The 15,518-nt window shown below is 41.2% G+C and overlaps 1 protein-coding gene and 1 non-coding gene across 25 annotated transcripts in view; both read left to right on the top strand.

Moving 5' to 3' along the window:
* The window catches only part of DLG2 (discs large MAGUK scaffold protein 2), a 2,400,703-nt gene that overhangs the window by 1,261,842 nt on the left and 1,123,343 nt on the right, over positions 1 to 15,518 (top strand). The gene's annotated exons all lie outside the window — the stretch shown is intronic.
* On the top strand, positions 9,141 to 9,249 carry LOC111759998 (U6 spliceosomal RNA). Its single transcript, XR_009187818.1, has one exon. It is a non-coding gene; the product is annotated as a U6 spliceosomal RNA (small nuclear RNA).

Here is a 15,518-nt window from a genome sequence, read left to right as displayed (position 1 = left end):
AGTGTTTTTGTGGGCGAGCAAATGAGAAGTTGCGGTCAGTGGACCTCGGAGTGTGCGGGCAGCCGGGGCGGACGTCACTGGCCTGCGGACTTGGCCTGTCTCCTCCGCTACCTGCAGGTCCCAGGAACCAGCACAGTCTTCTAGAGCCTTCCAACTGGTCCTCCCCGCTGCCGCCTTCGCCTCCCCCACGGGTAAATTCTCAGCTTATCCATCATCTTCTCAGAAATTGTCCCCTAACCTTCCCAGTTTCCCCTTTGTAATGTCTTGGAGAATCTTCTTTATTTCCGGAACAATTGGTGATTATTTCATTTATTTGTTAATTGTGTTTTTTTCTGTCACCTCCCGTAGAAACAACAGCTCCATAAGAGAAAGAATTGTGCCTGTCTTGTTCACTATTGAATCCCAGCAGCTGCTGCACCTGAAAACCTAGAGATTATTCTGTCCTAGAGGCAGGGCAGATACTAGCCAAATTAGGGAGGGAGTACCTACTTTTAGATTAAAAAGTGGCAGTGTGAGAAGCTTCACGGTAGTTGTTAATTCTGAATATCCAGGTGAACTCTTTTTTGAATAGATACGTGAAAAAAGAAGAAAATACAAAACACAAAACTGGAAATGCAGTAATGAGCTACATGGGACCAAGGCAGGTACTCAAAGCAGAGCTCAGATGTTGCTCATGGATTTTAGAGCTAAATTTTCTGTGAAGGATGGAGACAGTACACTAGATGATCCCTAGTTCCCTTGCCAAATCCGCTAGTACATGAGAGTCCAAACAGCAGTCTAATCAGGCAGGCAAGTAGTCTAGGGAGGGTGATGTTAGTTGGAGGACGGCTGGAGGATAATACAGGGTATGGATAACAGTGATTTTGGCGGTTGATGAGGATCATGGTTAAAAATTTAAATACAGGAATGTTCTTCTACAAGGTGCTACAAGTGACACATGAGGAAAAATGTAACTAATGTAATTTACAGACTACAGCTAATAACGATATTGTAATATTTTTGTAGCAGAAACAAAGAAGGTACTATATTAATGCTAAAGGTCAAAAAATGATATGGGTTTGGTTTTGTGAGATAGGAATATGAGTAAGCGTTTTTTTCCTCTTCCTCATTTTCTTCATTAACAAGGACACCTTTATTATGTAATGTAGCTAATCTGTTTTGATCTGCATAGCTTTCTGAACACTGGAGGAACAACTGAGTTTGTTTTGGGGATTAGATGAGGTAGAAGTACATGGACAGAACTTTTTTGGAGGAATGCTTCCATAACTTGTTGAACTGCCTTTGTCTGTTATTTTATTATTTTTAATTTAAAATAAAGTTTAAACTTAAAAAAATAATAAAAAATAATAATTTTAATTCCTCAAAACTCTTCGAGGCCCTACACAAATCCACTGGAGGAAATAAACCCAGATTAGCACTTGATTTCTTAAGGAGCGAGAACCCTGTATAGAGCCACAGAAGAAAGCACATGCCCAAAGGGTGCCCAGAAAACCCAGGACCAGGCAAGCAGCCAGGCAGAAAGAATCTGAGAGGATTTAGGTCCAGGGTGAGCAAGCAGTCTCCTCCTGGGAAGTAAGTTATGGGTGGAAGAATTAGGCAGATACCAGTTCTGCGGGCAGGATCTGACATACAGAAGCTCAGATAGGTCAGAAGGGGAGCTTGAGTGAGCCAGGATGGAAGATCCAGCACCTGTGCCTGCAGCTGTTTTCTCTCTGCCTGATGATCAGGAGTGATAATCATGGGCAGGAACCTTAACCTAGATGGAGAGGAGTTCGAGAGGTTAAGATGGCCTCACATGCAGAAAAGAGGCCCAATTGTAGTAGCAGTGGAGGCAAGACCTGGGCTACTCAGTTGGCCTCCTTTGGAGAGTTTTTCCTGATTTGTGTTGACGCTACAATGGTTGGGATAGTGTGGTAGAAGCCAGCTCCTTCTAAGGGGGAAGACTGAGAGGAGTACATACATGTACACACGTTTGTGGTGGCCCTTCTTAAAAGACTTGGAAGGATGATGATATGACACCGACGCAGAAAGAGGAAGAGTCTTAGCTTTCTTAAATACTTAACACAAACCAGGTGCTGTGGCAAGACATTTTTGCATTTTATCTTGTGAGTTTGCCATATAAGTTTTATTAGTCCAGTTTTTCAAATGCGGATTCTGAGTTTCAGAGGGTTGCCTGAAGTTGCATTTCTGGTTAGTGGCAGGAACAGAATTTAAACCCAGGAAACTGAGGCTCAAGCAGTTTAAACACTTGACCAAGCACTGTACTAAAAGGACCATTTGCATCTTCTCTGGGCACCAGTCATCCTGGAAAGAACGCATCACTATCCTTCAGGCGTGAATCACTCTCACTTGCACAACTGGTACATTGAGTCAGACAGTGACTGCCCACAAGATCTCACTGAGCTCAACTGAATCTAGCAGCAGTTATCCCTGGAGAATTACTCAGATGGTATTTGGAGTTGAACTTCAAATGGACAGAATTGTGGAATTTGTTCTCAAATCATTGCTTTGATTTCCTGATACCAAAGCAATTTGATTTCAAGGTCTGTTCCTCCCCAGCAAATTTGTACTCGGCTCTCCCCTCCTTCATTTGCTAGCCAGCAGTCTCCTCTTGCATTCTTCAATCAGCTCTCAAAATTGACTCCAATGAACTAGATAAACCTTTTCAAGGGCTGGAGAATTTTCCCTCACCACAAAGCTTATAACGCATCGGGCCTTCTCCATTACAACAAAGCAAATACATGATCATGTCCTATATATTCTCTTCTGTTAATTATTTTTATTCTCCAGGTAATACATGTACATTTTTAAAAATTTAGAAAACATACACAAGTTCAAAAAAAGAAATTAATAATCACTCAGTGATAGCCATTGTCAACCTATTACTGCTTGCTCTTCCAGACCTCTTCCCCTCTTGCGTATGCTTTGACATTGTGTATTTTGTGTATTCTTGTGTGCTTTATGTATTCTCCTTCCCTAGATGCTCTAACTCAAAGCTGACAAAGTAGGGGAAAGCAGGAAATCTCACTCAGTTTCCTACTTGCTTTTTACCACTGTTCTTTCAACTCTTTTGCTCCTGGAAGCCACCAGCCAACTCCTTTTCCCAGTTACCTCATACCCAAAGTATTCATGACTCTCCATACTAGATAAAAAACGTCCCCCCAAAAACCTTTCATTACCTGTGTTATACAGTAAGACAGATTTTTATTTTATTCCTGAAAAACCCGCAGCATGCTGTTAAATACCCAGATCCCCTGTAGAATCCAGACATGTTCCTTGAGTATGTGCTACTTCAGGACATGCTAGGTGCAGTGGAGTACATGAGGAACTTATATCTCCACTGCGTGTAGTTCAGTTCAGAAACATTTATTGAGCACCTACTGGGTTCCAGACAGAATGTTTGTGGCTGATGTTATACTAATGAATCAAGAATTTTACATTCCCAAGGGAAAAGCAGAATATGAATGCTTGGAAAGAAAGAGAGACTGAGTCATAGGGTATCATGTGATCAAACCAGGTTTGTCTTAGGAACAAATAATGTATGAGCTAAGTTTTGAAGGTTCAGCAACAGTCAGGTAAAGAACAGTTGGGAAGGCTGTGCGAGGTAGGGAAGACACCCAGAGCAAAAGGCACGGAGGGGATGCATCTTCCTTCTCCATTGCTGATACAGTGCCTGACACATAATAGAGAGTAAATACATTCCTGTTGAATGAAAAATTGAGAGGTGAGAGTGGTAGGGGCAGCTAGAATGATCAGAGCAGGCTGATGTCAGTTTAAGAGAGCCTAGAAGGTTTTCAAACATTGAGGAGGACACAAAGGAAGGGGGAAGAGAGATTTGTTGGGTCAGCAAGGACTGTGAGGGTTCTATGTATGAGGAAAGTTGCAACTGTAGGCTTTGAAAGACTTGAAAGCAAGGAAATTCTCCCCATCTGTCTAGTTTGGTTACATTCACAAATCTTTCATAATTGAAAGGTCTAAAATAAGGATGTTAAAATAATTATGGCTGGTATTAAACAAACATTTCCTATGTTATAGACACTGTGCTAAATGCCTTCCATGCATTACCTCACTTGGCCTGCTGAAAATTTCTGTGAGGTAGGTACTAATCTCTTTCTACAGATGAGGGCACCAGGTCTCAAGAATTCAGATAAGCTGTCAGAGCTCTGACAACTGGTACATGATAGAACTGGGAACTGATGCAAGCACTTTCTCTAGAACCTGCACTCTTAGCCACTACTCTAAAACTGAATTTTACAAGTTATTGTAGTAGGACAGCCTAAGAAGCAGAAAGACAACAAACCTGTTCTGAGGTTGCAAATGCTTATTCACATTTTTTCAATGTTCTGATGACTTATTTTGATGACAAACCTGTAAAATGCAAAGAACTTGAGACTTCAAAAACGGAGCTTATTCACATTTGTCAAGTCCCTACTATGTGCCAGGAATGCCCTGTCTCATTCAAAACTTATATTTCTATGAGGTAAATGCTGTAATTTCTGGTTTATAACTTGAGTCAATTGGTGTTTAGAGATACCCAACAACTTGACAGATATCTCCAAGCTAGCAAGTGGCATACCCAATATTTGAAAACAAGTGTCTAATGCCAAAATTCATGTACTTTCCACTATCTAGGGCTACTTTGTAAAATCAGAAGATTATGTTGGCTTGAAACCCAGCTTTGCCATTTATTTAACATTTTGGAAACTCTGATCTTTTATTTTCTCTTTTGGAAATCAGAATGACAAATACCTTATTTATCCAAGTCTTGAGAGAATTATTTGAGATATTTCTATTACCAGTTAAAGCAGAGGTTCTCTGCCTGGTGCACTCAGATGACCAATTACTGAGACACTGGGGTTTCAAAGGGGGAAAAATGTTATTGCCAAGCATGAGGTAAGGAGATAGCCTAAAATCTGTCTCTGCAAACTTCAGTAATGATGAAGGTTTTATAATATACAAAGATAAGTAGGTTTTATGTTAATAAGTATGATGGCTCAAGATGAAGATGGAGATGATCTAATTATGTGCACACCGATTACATGCTTAGTCACAGAACATATGTACGGAAATGGCAGCCTCGATATGGTGATGGGTGTCATTTTTAGTATTACAGTGAGGTATGGGTCACTTATGGGTTAAAGGTGAAGCTACTGGGCATGTCAGGCATGCCAATTTTGGTTAGATCTAGCTTTGTCTAGTAAGATAGAAAAGGAATTGGGATGGGTTAGTTCTGGGTGCCTCAAGTTCCTTCATTAATAAACAATTGGGGATGCCTTTGTGATCATAAGATTCCAAAGTTGTAAAAGAGAATAAAGGGATACAAGCGGGGCCAGTCACAAGGTTTTTATAATCACAAGGCGAAGATACAATCATTATTAGAGGTCAAGGCATCTGGAGTGCAGTTCAGTGAGTTTCAGTAGATTCAGGTATTTACTTTTGGCTATTCTACAATGTACTAGAAAGCAAAAAGGCATCTATATAATGATTCTGTAATCACACTTATTTGTTAATTTTTAACTTCTTGGTTACATTTCTGTAAATTCGTGGAAATTGTAAAGAGCAACCTCATGTGTGGCATTTTTTTACAAGCTCCTTTTATAATTCTACACCCATTATTTTCCCAGATCATAGGTCTGTGATCCCATTTTGACTTGCACTGTTGGCTAAAAGGCTGTTTAATTACACTTTTACCTCTCCTGGGTAAGCCTGGCCTTCCCTAAGTCCTGGGTTCCCGTTCCAGGGAGAAAACTTGCATTTCCCACCCAGCTTCATCTCCAGCATCTTCAATTTTTCAATTAACAGATGGAGGGCAGCACTGAGCTAGAGTAAGTTCCCTCATGATTATTTAAATCATGAGTTCTTTAAAAAGGTAAATATTCATGAACGCATCCTTCATAGCAGCTCCTCCATTGTAGGTAATTATAGAGGGTTTAAAATATCTGACTTTGCTTGGAAGCTCACAAAGCTCCGTCAGCTGCAAGCAGACAGCTGATTTGTAATTTAATTAACATCCTGGCTTGTCCTGTTCTTTGTGGCAAAGAGCTGGAAAGTATTTCCTTTCATTTGGGAGCTTTGAAAAAATTCAAATGGAGCACCTGGGGAGAGCTTTTCATCTCTCACATCAGTCCTTTTACTTGCAATTCTCTCCAAACCCCAAAATTCCTTTTCAAGCATTCTTTGTGCTGGCTGTATTGCTGACCTTGGGTCATCCTTTGTTTTGTAAAAGGTGCCTTTACTTGGGGAAGATCTGTGTGCAGTCGATGACCCTCAGCCTACTTTTATTTGAGTAATGGATTTTGAAGATAGATTTGGCTACAGACTATTATTTATTCAACAAACAATTACTGAGAACCTGCTATGTGTTACTTGGAGCAGAGGACCAAGCAGATGTGGCTGTGGACTCCATTGAGGTTTCAGCAATGGTGGAGGCAAATGTTAACCAAATCACCCCAGAAATAAATGGATAGTAAAAATGTGATGAGCTCTATGAAAAATAAGTAAAGGGTACTCTGAAAGTCTGAGGCAAGGAGGGATGTGGTGGTGTTACCAGATTTTGTTTAGGTTCTTGGCTATGTTGCAGAAATGAATTTCAAGAGCACGCTCGGTGAGTTAGGCCAGTAATTTATTCAGGTAGGGAGGGAAGAGAAATGGGAGAAAATAACAGATTAGGGGTTCCGGGTAGAGAGGAAGGGGCTGAAAAGTGATAAAGAGGGCTGGTTTACAGGCTACAATTCCCCATTATAGGTTATAAATGCCCAGGTTTTACTTGTGTGGCAGCATGGCAGAGGAAAAATGGTGAGAGCAGGGCGCAGAGGGCAGGAACTGGTTCAGAGACGAGTGAGCGAGACGTGTGCAAGCCTTGTGGTCAGCTTATTAATTATTCCACCCCTTTGCTAATGGTGGGGAAGGGGTTCTGGCTGTTCGCTGTTTTGATTAGTCACCCCACCTGTCAATCCCCTAGTGAGGACCCAATGATAAAGTCCTTGGGGAATATCTGGGGCTTCTCCTGGCTTCTGGAGGAAGTCTTCTTCTGAGTGGCAGGATCTTGGGGAGGGTCTTCCAGCAGCCATCTCGGGGTTATTGATGTCCACGTGAACTTCTTACAAGGTTCTGATGTGGCTGATGGGTGGGAGGCTCTTTGTCTCTTTGGCAGTAACCTTAACCTAAGCTGTCTGTCTGACTTGTGGGTGTGGGATGGTGAGAGGCTGCAGCCCTGCCCTTGGTAACCATGGCAATGACTCCAGTCCCAGGAAACAGTTTATCAATGCAAACTCTATAAACTTTAAATATTCAAGGAAAATGCAAACCAAATGTGCTAAAAGCTTATCTAGAATGTATAAAGTCCATGCTAAAAGCTTACCTAGGATGTGAACGATATATATGCTAATTCAAACCTGTTAAGCACTGAAACAAAGAACAATTTAGCCCTTCCTCTGTATAAAAGGAACTCAAAATTCTTGTTCAGGACTCAGGTTTGCAACAGAAAGCTCCCGAGTCCAGCCGGCCGTCAATAAACCATTTTTCCTTCTCAAAATCATTGCTGAGTCCTGGCCTTTCTATACGCAAATAATTGAACCTCTCACAACTGCTACAACAGTTCCAGATCCATCTATTAATTCCCTATCTTACTAGCCTACTTCAGTAGGAAGAGGAGAACGCCCTAATTTGGGAAGTCATTTGAGGTCCCCCTGAGCAAGTGAAGGTGAAAAATATGTTATGATCTGTCTTGCCCACCCCCCTCCTTCCGTCCTATACTTCCCACCTATATAATACCCCTCCTCTAGATTTTCAAAGTTCATGTAACCAATCTAGAAGAATGGATTGGGACAACAAACAGAAAGAACTGAAAGGTGAAAGAGAACCCCCTTTTAGCCAAAAATAACCGAGGTTATGAGTTAACAAATAATTATGATTATTAAATCATTATATAGATGCCTTTATATCATAAATAGCAAAAAAGTATTAATACCTGAAATAACTGAAGCTGGCTAACATGGTCCCACCCCTGTTTGTGGTTACTCTAGACTTAACCTCACCCTTGTGTATGCTTACTACTGGGCTGGTAATTCTAGATTGAACTCCCCCTTGGGTGTACTTACCATTGGGATGGTAACCACTCCACCCACCTCTGTTTAATACCCATATGAAAGGACTTGTAACTAACTTTGTTCTTTATGCCCCTACCAAATCCTTGTGACTAACCCTGGTTTGCTATCCCACCATCCTTCCCATTCAGCCCTTTAATGATTATTAATGAAGGAACCCTGTTCAGCTCCATCCCAATTATTCATTGGCACCCCAATGTTATAAAATATTAGAATTTCTGCAGATTCGGGAGGCAGTTTGGGGCCATGACGCTGCTGTGCTCCTTTGCCTGCACAACCAATAACACTCTTCTCCTCTTTGAAATCCTGGTGTCTCAGGAATTGGCTTTAAAGATGCGTCCAGAGGAAGGAACCCACTTTTGCTCAGTATCAGTGTCATTCAGAGAACTTTATTTTTAATCAAAGAAATTAAAATAAATGTCTATCTGATCATTGCATTAAGTATTCTTTTTTCTTTCTTCTACCCATGTTTTCCCTGCAGAAAGAGGTACTGAGTTCAAGAAAGTCTGCAGTAGGTATAGAATTGGGCTACCACCTAAACTAGTCCAAAAGAAGGATGAGTCACAGGTCACAGATAGGCTGACATTTCAGAAAAAGGATAGAACTGGAAGAAAGAGTTGTGTGTGTAATTGAACTATGGCTAACTACATACAGAACAAGTCTCTAGTAAATGAAATGCTTAAAAATAAATATCACGGTGCTTAACAAAAATATTTTCCTCAAAATAAGATGGTGACTGTGAGAGCCTGGATGAAAATACCTGTGTATGGACATTAAGCTTCTAGTCTTGCCTAAGGCTTTCCTGAAAGCTAAGGATGTTTATGTTGGTGGACGGCTCTGGGTTCTGGCCTTCTAGGTTTTTGGCTTATGTCACATAAAAGAATTTAAGGACACACCATAGAGTAGACAAGGGAGTAAAGAGTTTATTAAGAAAAAGAAAATGAGAAGAGTGCACAGTCCCAGGCATGGATGATGAACGTGCTGCAGGGTGAGGTGCACACGTGGGACCTCAGGTTAGGACTTTTAAGACTTTTAGTGTTCGCTTTGACAGCACATACACTAAAAAACTAGAACAATAAAGAGAACATTAGCACGGCCCCTGGGCAAGGATGACATGCAAATTTGTGAAGCGTTCCATATTTTTCATTGCTGCAGTATCTGTAAATCTGGTTCCTCCAGTAGTGAAGACTGAGTGTCACGGTGTGCCCTGAGGGGAGGGGGAGAGAAGTACAGCATGGATGGAAGCAGGGCAGCTGGGGGGCAGTGGAAGTGCTCCACAAGATCATGCAATGATGGACATGTCAACGTACATCTAAAGTGTGTAAAAGTCTGTAAACTATAATGTAAAATATAAGGAAACTAAAAATTTAGAAATTTGTACAGTCTAAAATATAAACAGTAATGTAAACCAAAATGGAACCATGTTTGATAGCTATGTTTCAAAATTTGTACATCAGCTGCCGCAAATATAACATGAACATGTAAAAAGATCATTGCTGGGGAAAGGGGAAAAGGGTTTGATGTTGGATATCTTGGAGTTGCCTATATTATGTATGTGAATTACTGTGATCTAAAACTTTTTTGAAGACAAAATTAAAAATTAGAAAAAAAGAGGAAGGATGTAGACACTGAGGAAGAAATGAAAGTGCCTTGCCACTGTACATATAGGGCAACACCTATTACAGTGATGAAAGGCAAAACATTAGAAACAAATTTTTGTAATATTTTTCATTTTATTAATACACCAATTTATTTTTACTTTATTTTAGTATTTCTAAATTACTATGTATTCTATTTCTAAACTTTAAATCCATCACTGTATTTCAATTTCCTATTAATTGAATTTGACAATATATAAGGATTCATTGCTGAAGAAGTTTTGGACCACAGAAAGGTTCAACTATGGCAGGGGAGGAACTCTGGTGTGGGGTGTTATTGAAGGGGGGGGTACATGGGTGGGGGGAGTTCTCCAGGGCATGTATATAGGGAACATAAATATGTTAGGATATATGTGGGTTTTTTTTATAGTAGTTACAGGTACAAATGTCAACTGAGGGAGTGCTGAGTTCCCACCCAGGGGAGCTGTCACATTCTCCAATGGAACAACAATAATCCCCCAAGTGTAATGGCAAGGATCAACAAGGAAGGATGGTCCAATAATGAGCTCTTGATACTGATGATTATGCTTAGGAGCCTGTGTGCCTGAAATATGAACTAGACCTAGAGCTGTAGGGTGCCTAAGAGTTACCTCCTGAGAGCCTCCATGTTGCTCAAATGTGGCCACTCTCTAAGTCAAACTCAGTATGTAAATGCATTACCTTCCCCCCAATGTGGGACATGACTCCTGGGGATGAGCCTCCCTGGCGCCGAGGGATTACTATCAATTACTAACTGGAGGAACAACTAGAAAGAGACCTCAAATAAAAGGGTCAACTCGGACCAGCAGAATATCTCAGCCTACATGTTGGATCAAGTGTTAAAAACTGCTCTTTGACCTTGAATAAAAGGGGGAAATGGTAAAGACAAATGAGTTTATATGGCTAAGAGTCTTCCAAAAAGAGTCAGGAGGTCATCAGAGGGGTTGCACTTACGCATACCTCAGCAGGCTCCAGAAAAAGCCAAAGTAGATACAACCCTAGGTATTGGTTCTCCTGAAGGCTATGGCGATCCACAGGGTATATAGTCATGGCAGATGGATTTAGAGCTCTGTGCCATATCAGAGGGCCCTACATTGGAATTTGTACTCCTGAGTGTGATGGAGCTGGACTCAGATGTGACTTTTCTACACATGCTTTCTGTCACTTTAACTGAACCTGTGGTTGGTGCTAGGGATGGTCCATACTCAGGAGACTTGAATCTCTGGACTGCCCATGTGCCAGCTGGGCCCTGAGCCTCAGCAGGGTGTTGACTCCTACTCTCTGGTTCATTTATTCTTACCCAGGTCAGCTAATAGGGAGGTGAAGATGGTCAACCACCATACCAGGAAATCAAGAGTGCCTACAACTATAAGCAGAGGAATTGCATCCATCATCCATGTGGAATCTAAGGCCCCTCTTGATCTAGAGGTGGAGAGAACATCACCATCCCAGGGTCCACAGAATGGAGGAATAAAATATGGACTAGAGTGGACGTACTGATATTCTATTATGTGGGGGCATTTTGGGGATTTTGAATTGTCCTTAATGATATTGCAGGGTCAGATGCTGGACTTTATATATCCTGCTATAACCCACTGAATGTACTGGGGGAGAGTGCGAACTACAGGGTAAACTATTATCTGTGTAATGCAGCAGTGCCCCAAAATGTGTTGACTGAGTGCAATGAGTGTGCCACAATGATGAGGGAGGTTGTGTGGGAGGAGTGGGGTGGGGGGGGTGGGGGGTATACAGGAACCTCTTATATTTTTTAATGTAGCTTTTTTTTGGTGATGTATATATCTTCAAAGAAATACAATTTACAAAAATGATGTGGTGGGGGGGTGGGGAATGGGTTATATGGGAACCTCTTATGTTTTTTGTTTTTTATATTTTTTAATGTAACATTCCTTGTGATCTATTAACTTTAATTCTAAAAAAAGACTTTTACTTGTCCCCCAGCATAATGTTGGGGAGGGGCCCAAGCTGTTTGCTGTTCTGATTGGTTATCCCACCTGTTAGTCCTCAGGGGGCCAATGGTGAGGCCTTTTGAAGGTATCCAGGGCTTCCCCCTTGACCCAGAGCGGGATTCTCGTTCCAAACAGGATTCTCGTTACAAATGGGATTCTCGTTACAAATGGGATTCTCATGGCCAGGGTCTCATGGGATCTTTCTGCCTTTATTCCTGGTGGCAGTCTTTCCATCAGGGGGTTTCTAGGCAGGATTTCATGGTCACATGTCTTGCACCATATTTTCTGCCAGGTCTCCGCTGCAACTCATTTTCCTACTCTCTAAACTAACCCACCGCAAATAGACCGACAAGAATGAACAGCAAAAGAGACAAAGTAAAAATCCTTCCTTTCCATATAGTTCTATTTTTAAGACCATTCTATTTCCTGAGCTGCATTAATTTATTTCTTAGGGATCATCCCTCCCATTGCTACTTATTTAATTAGTTTTTTTACTGAGTTCATCAAACTTCTCCTAAAATGTATGCTTCCTTTCTGCCAAAGCACATTTTTAAAAGTAGGATGCTTTCTTCCAACAATGGCATTCAATCAGTCAAACCAGGTCTATTAGACAATATACTATGTGGCGTTTTAGCTTGACCCCTCTGTGGGAGAAATATATGTCAGGGTTCCTGCCCTCAAAATCTCAGTCTACAGAGAGGGAGACAAGACTTGACACAGAAAAAGCTATCTGTCAATGTATTTACAGAAGAAGTAGAACAGGTTTTGAATGTTTCATAAGTGCCTTGCTTTATGTAAGGAATTGCAATTTATTCCTTAATTTTGTGCCTGCTCCATTATGTTGCTGTAATGCTTATGTGGGATACTTTCTTTTAATACAACACTCTTAACAAGGTGTCTGGACCATGGATAGTGTTCACAAAATGCTAGGTATTATATTATTACTTAATATTTAGTAGTACACAAACATGTTTTGGTTTCAGTTAGGTTCCCTAACCCACCACCATCTTTTTTCTCTCTTTCTCATCTGTACAGTGCCAATTCTTGCTTCAGGGAGGAAGTAGAGCACTTCTTATGCAGAAATAGACCCCAATTATTATTTATAAGGCCTAGAAAGATTTGTGACTCCCTTTGGTTATCATGTATTGTGCCAGCATTGCACCATCTTCCAATTTGGGATGGTTCAGACATGTGTAGGTTCCTGTGCTTGAATTCCTGGTAACTCAGAATGGTTCTGACACACAGGCCTCAGTGGAATGTACTGGGCAGAATCTGGTCAGACTTCCTTAGCCTCTGTCCATCTACATGGGGCCACTGGTAGAAACAGAGTGTATGATGGCATGCAGACTTGGCTAGGAAGGTTTTTTGATCAGGTGGGTCATATTATTGCTCAGATTGCTTAAGTATAGTTAAGCAACTCGTCCTGTTGTCATTTACAATGTATTAGGCAGTTATTTGGGTGCTAACGATTCAGAGATGGATAGGACTCTATCTCTGCTCCTGAGGTACTTATGGGCTAGAGGGAGATGGACTCACGGACAGGTCATTAAAATATAAATTGTAACTCAATGGCAGAAGTCTGTGCAGAACACTATGGGAGCATCCTTTCAACCTGAGCAGCTAGACAATGCTTTGAAGGGAGGTGACACCCAAACTGATTATCAAAAACCTGAAAAAGTTTGTCTGACAAAGTGGCTGGTTGGCTTCCATATGGGCAAAGGAGATGGGATTCCAGAAGTCAGGGACAAAATGAGCTGAGATAGGAAGACAAAAATGGTACCTCAGTTTACCCTGCCTCAAGCACTTCTTCTGTCTCTACTCAGGTTAGAGCTGTGAGAGGAAAGATAATCTGTTTATAAAAGTTCGTTCACCCCAGAGTCTCCACCAATGGAGCAAACGGAGGAGAAGAAAAGAGGAAGGCACGATCTCAAGGAGAGGCTTTCCTCAAATTGCCCACCCTTGTTATGCACTACAGAAGCCCTCCAAGGTACCTAGCATGGTATTAGTTCCTACCAGGCAGACTCTGGAATGAGAAACAATTCAGAAATGCCCAGAACTTCAGGGTTGACCTCTACAGAGTTGTTTAATCTCCCTCATTAGATGGATTTCCTAAGAACTGTAGTTCCTGAAAATAAAGATATGGGACAGTTGACCTATTAAGATGTTTGAGTCCTAACCTGCTTAGCAGAATATTTAAGTACTCTAGCTTTAGAGTCAGACAAACTTGGGTTTGGATCCTGGTTTGTCTCTCACCAGCTGCATAAGCTTGGAAAAACTGGCTATCTGTGCCTCATAAGTAGATGATAATTGCATCTGTTCTCAGATGGTGATGATACAATGTGTACAGAGCATGGTTCTTGGTATATCAATGGTAGCTGCTATTTTTGTTGGTTTTAATATTGGCATTGGTGTTAAGATTAGTATTGCATTAATATTAGCTTCAGTTGTTTCCTTTCTTTCTTTCTCTTTTTTGTGGTATGGGGGGCCAGGGATTGAACACAGGCCCTGGTATGTGGGGAGCTGGCACTCAAACAATGAGCCACATTGGCTTCCCTGAGTTAGTTTTTTCATTTGTCTTGCTTTTCAGTTGGTTTTTGTTTTTTTCAGAAGGCTCTAGGAACCAAACCTGGGACCTCCCATGTAGGAAGTAGGCACTCAACCACTTGCACCACATCTACTCCCAGCTTTGGTATTAATGTTGGTGTTAATATTAATTTTAATATTGGTCTTAGTATTACAACTCAATAAATCATTTTTGGTCCAGTCAAAAGGAATCAAGATTCATATACTGGCAAAGATATTCTTCTCTGCCATATCAGGATACCTTTGGAGGATTCAGTTTAAATTAAATATGTGACTTCTCACTGTTCTCATTATTTCTTGCTCAGTCTTAGGCAGGACACTGGGAAAAAATAAAAGGAAAATATTTAGCTGGGACCAGGCAGACACTGTTTGTAGACCTTGGATGGCTCCTTTTCATCTGTAATGGGCACCAGGCGGCATTCTAGCCTCATATAATGCCACACTCTGCCTCACATTCCAAGCTTCATCCAGGTCTTAGGACTTGTTCCTTAGAAGCAGGCCTAAGATGAGATTGGTGTGTGTATGATTTACGGAGGGGCGTTTCAAGGAGAAACCCATAAGGGAGTACCAAGGGGCTCTGCAAGTGTGTAGGCCGAGGTGCAGTTAACTTCAGGCTGGTTCTGGGGGCTGCTCTGGGCTGTGATTTGCACTACAGGTTTTATCTCACCTTGAGATATGGGAGTTGAGGAGTTCCAGCTTTACTCCCAGGCACATCCAGATGAGGAGGCTTCAGTCACCCAAGTCAGTCCTCCTAAATATGCAGACGTGCACCCTGAACAAGTAAGGGGGGATTCAGGAATTGGGGTGTGGGGAACAACAGCATCTGCTACAATCCACATCAAGAGCTCACTTTTCCTTCCAAATATCAGTCCCTCTTATTACTTATCACCTCCACACACGTTTGTGTGGGAGGTGGGCGCCCAACTGCTTGAGCCACATCTGCTTCCCCAAGATTAGTTTTATAGTCTAAGGTCCTAGAGTTTTTAAAATAGTTCTTAAAGCTAGGAAAATAATTAATATGAAATAAATTATCCATGGCATTACATAAATTCAACTAAGCTTATTATTTGTTTCCTGATATTTATCCAAACAATTCAATGAGATGTATATTTTTATAGATAAAGTTTTCCTGGAAATCATTGGAATCTTTCTGACCCTTGGATCCTTATGTTTCAGTAAATAAGCTTGCTCAGACCATCATGAGTGACCTGAACCTTGCTTTACAT

The sequence above is a fragment of the Dasypus novemcinctus genome, chromosome 10, assembly GCF_030445035.2.
Source record: "Dasypus novemcinctus isolate mDasNov1 chromosome 10, mDasNov1.1.hap2, whole genome shotgun sequence".
NCBI classification, from domain to species: Eukaryota; Metazoa; Chordata; class Mammalia; order Cingulata; family Dasypodidae; genus Dasypus; species Dasypus novemcinctus.
The sequence above is the reverse complement of the archived record's forward strand: the minus strand, read 5'-3'. Positions and strand labels throughout refer to the sequence as shown.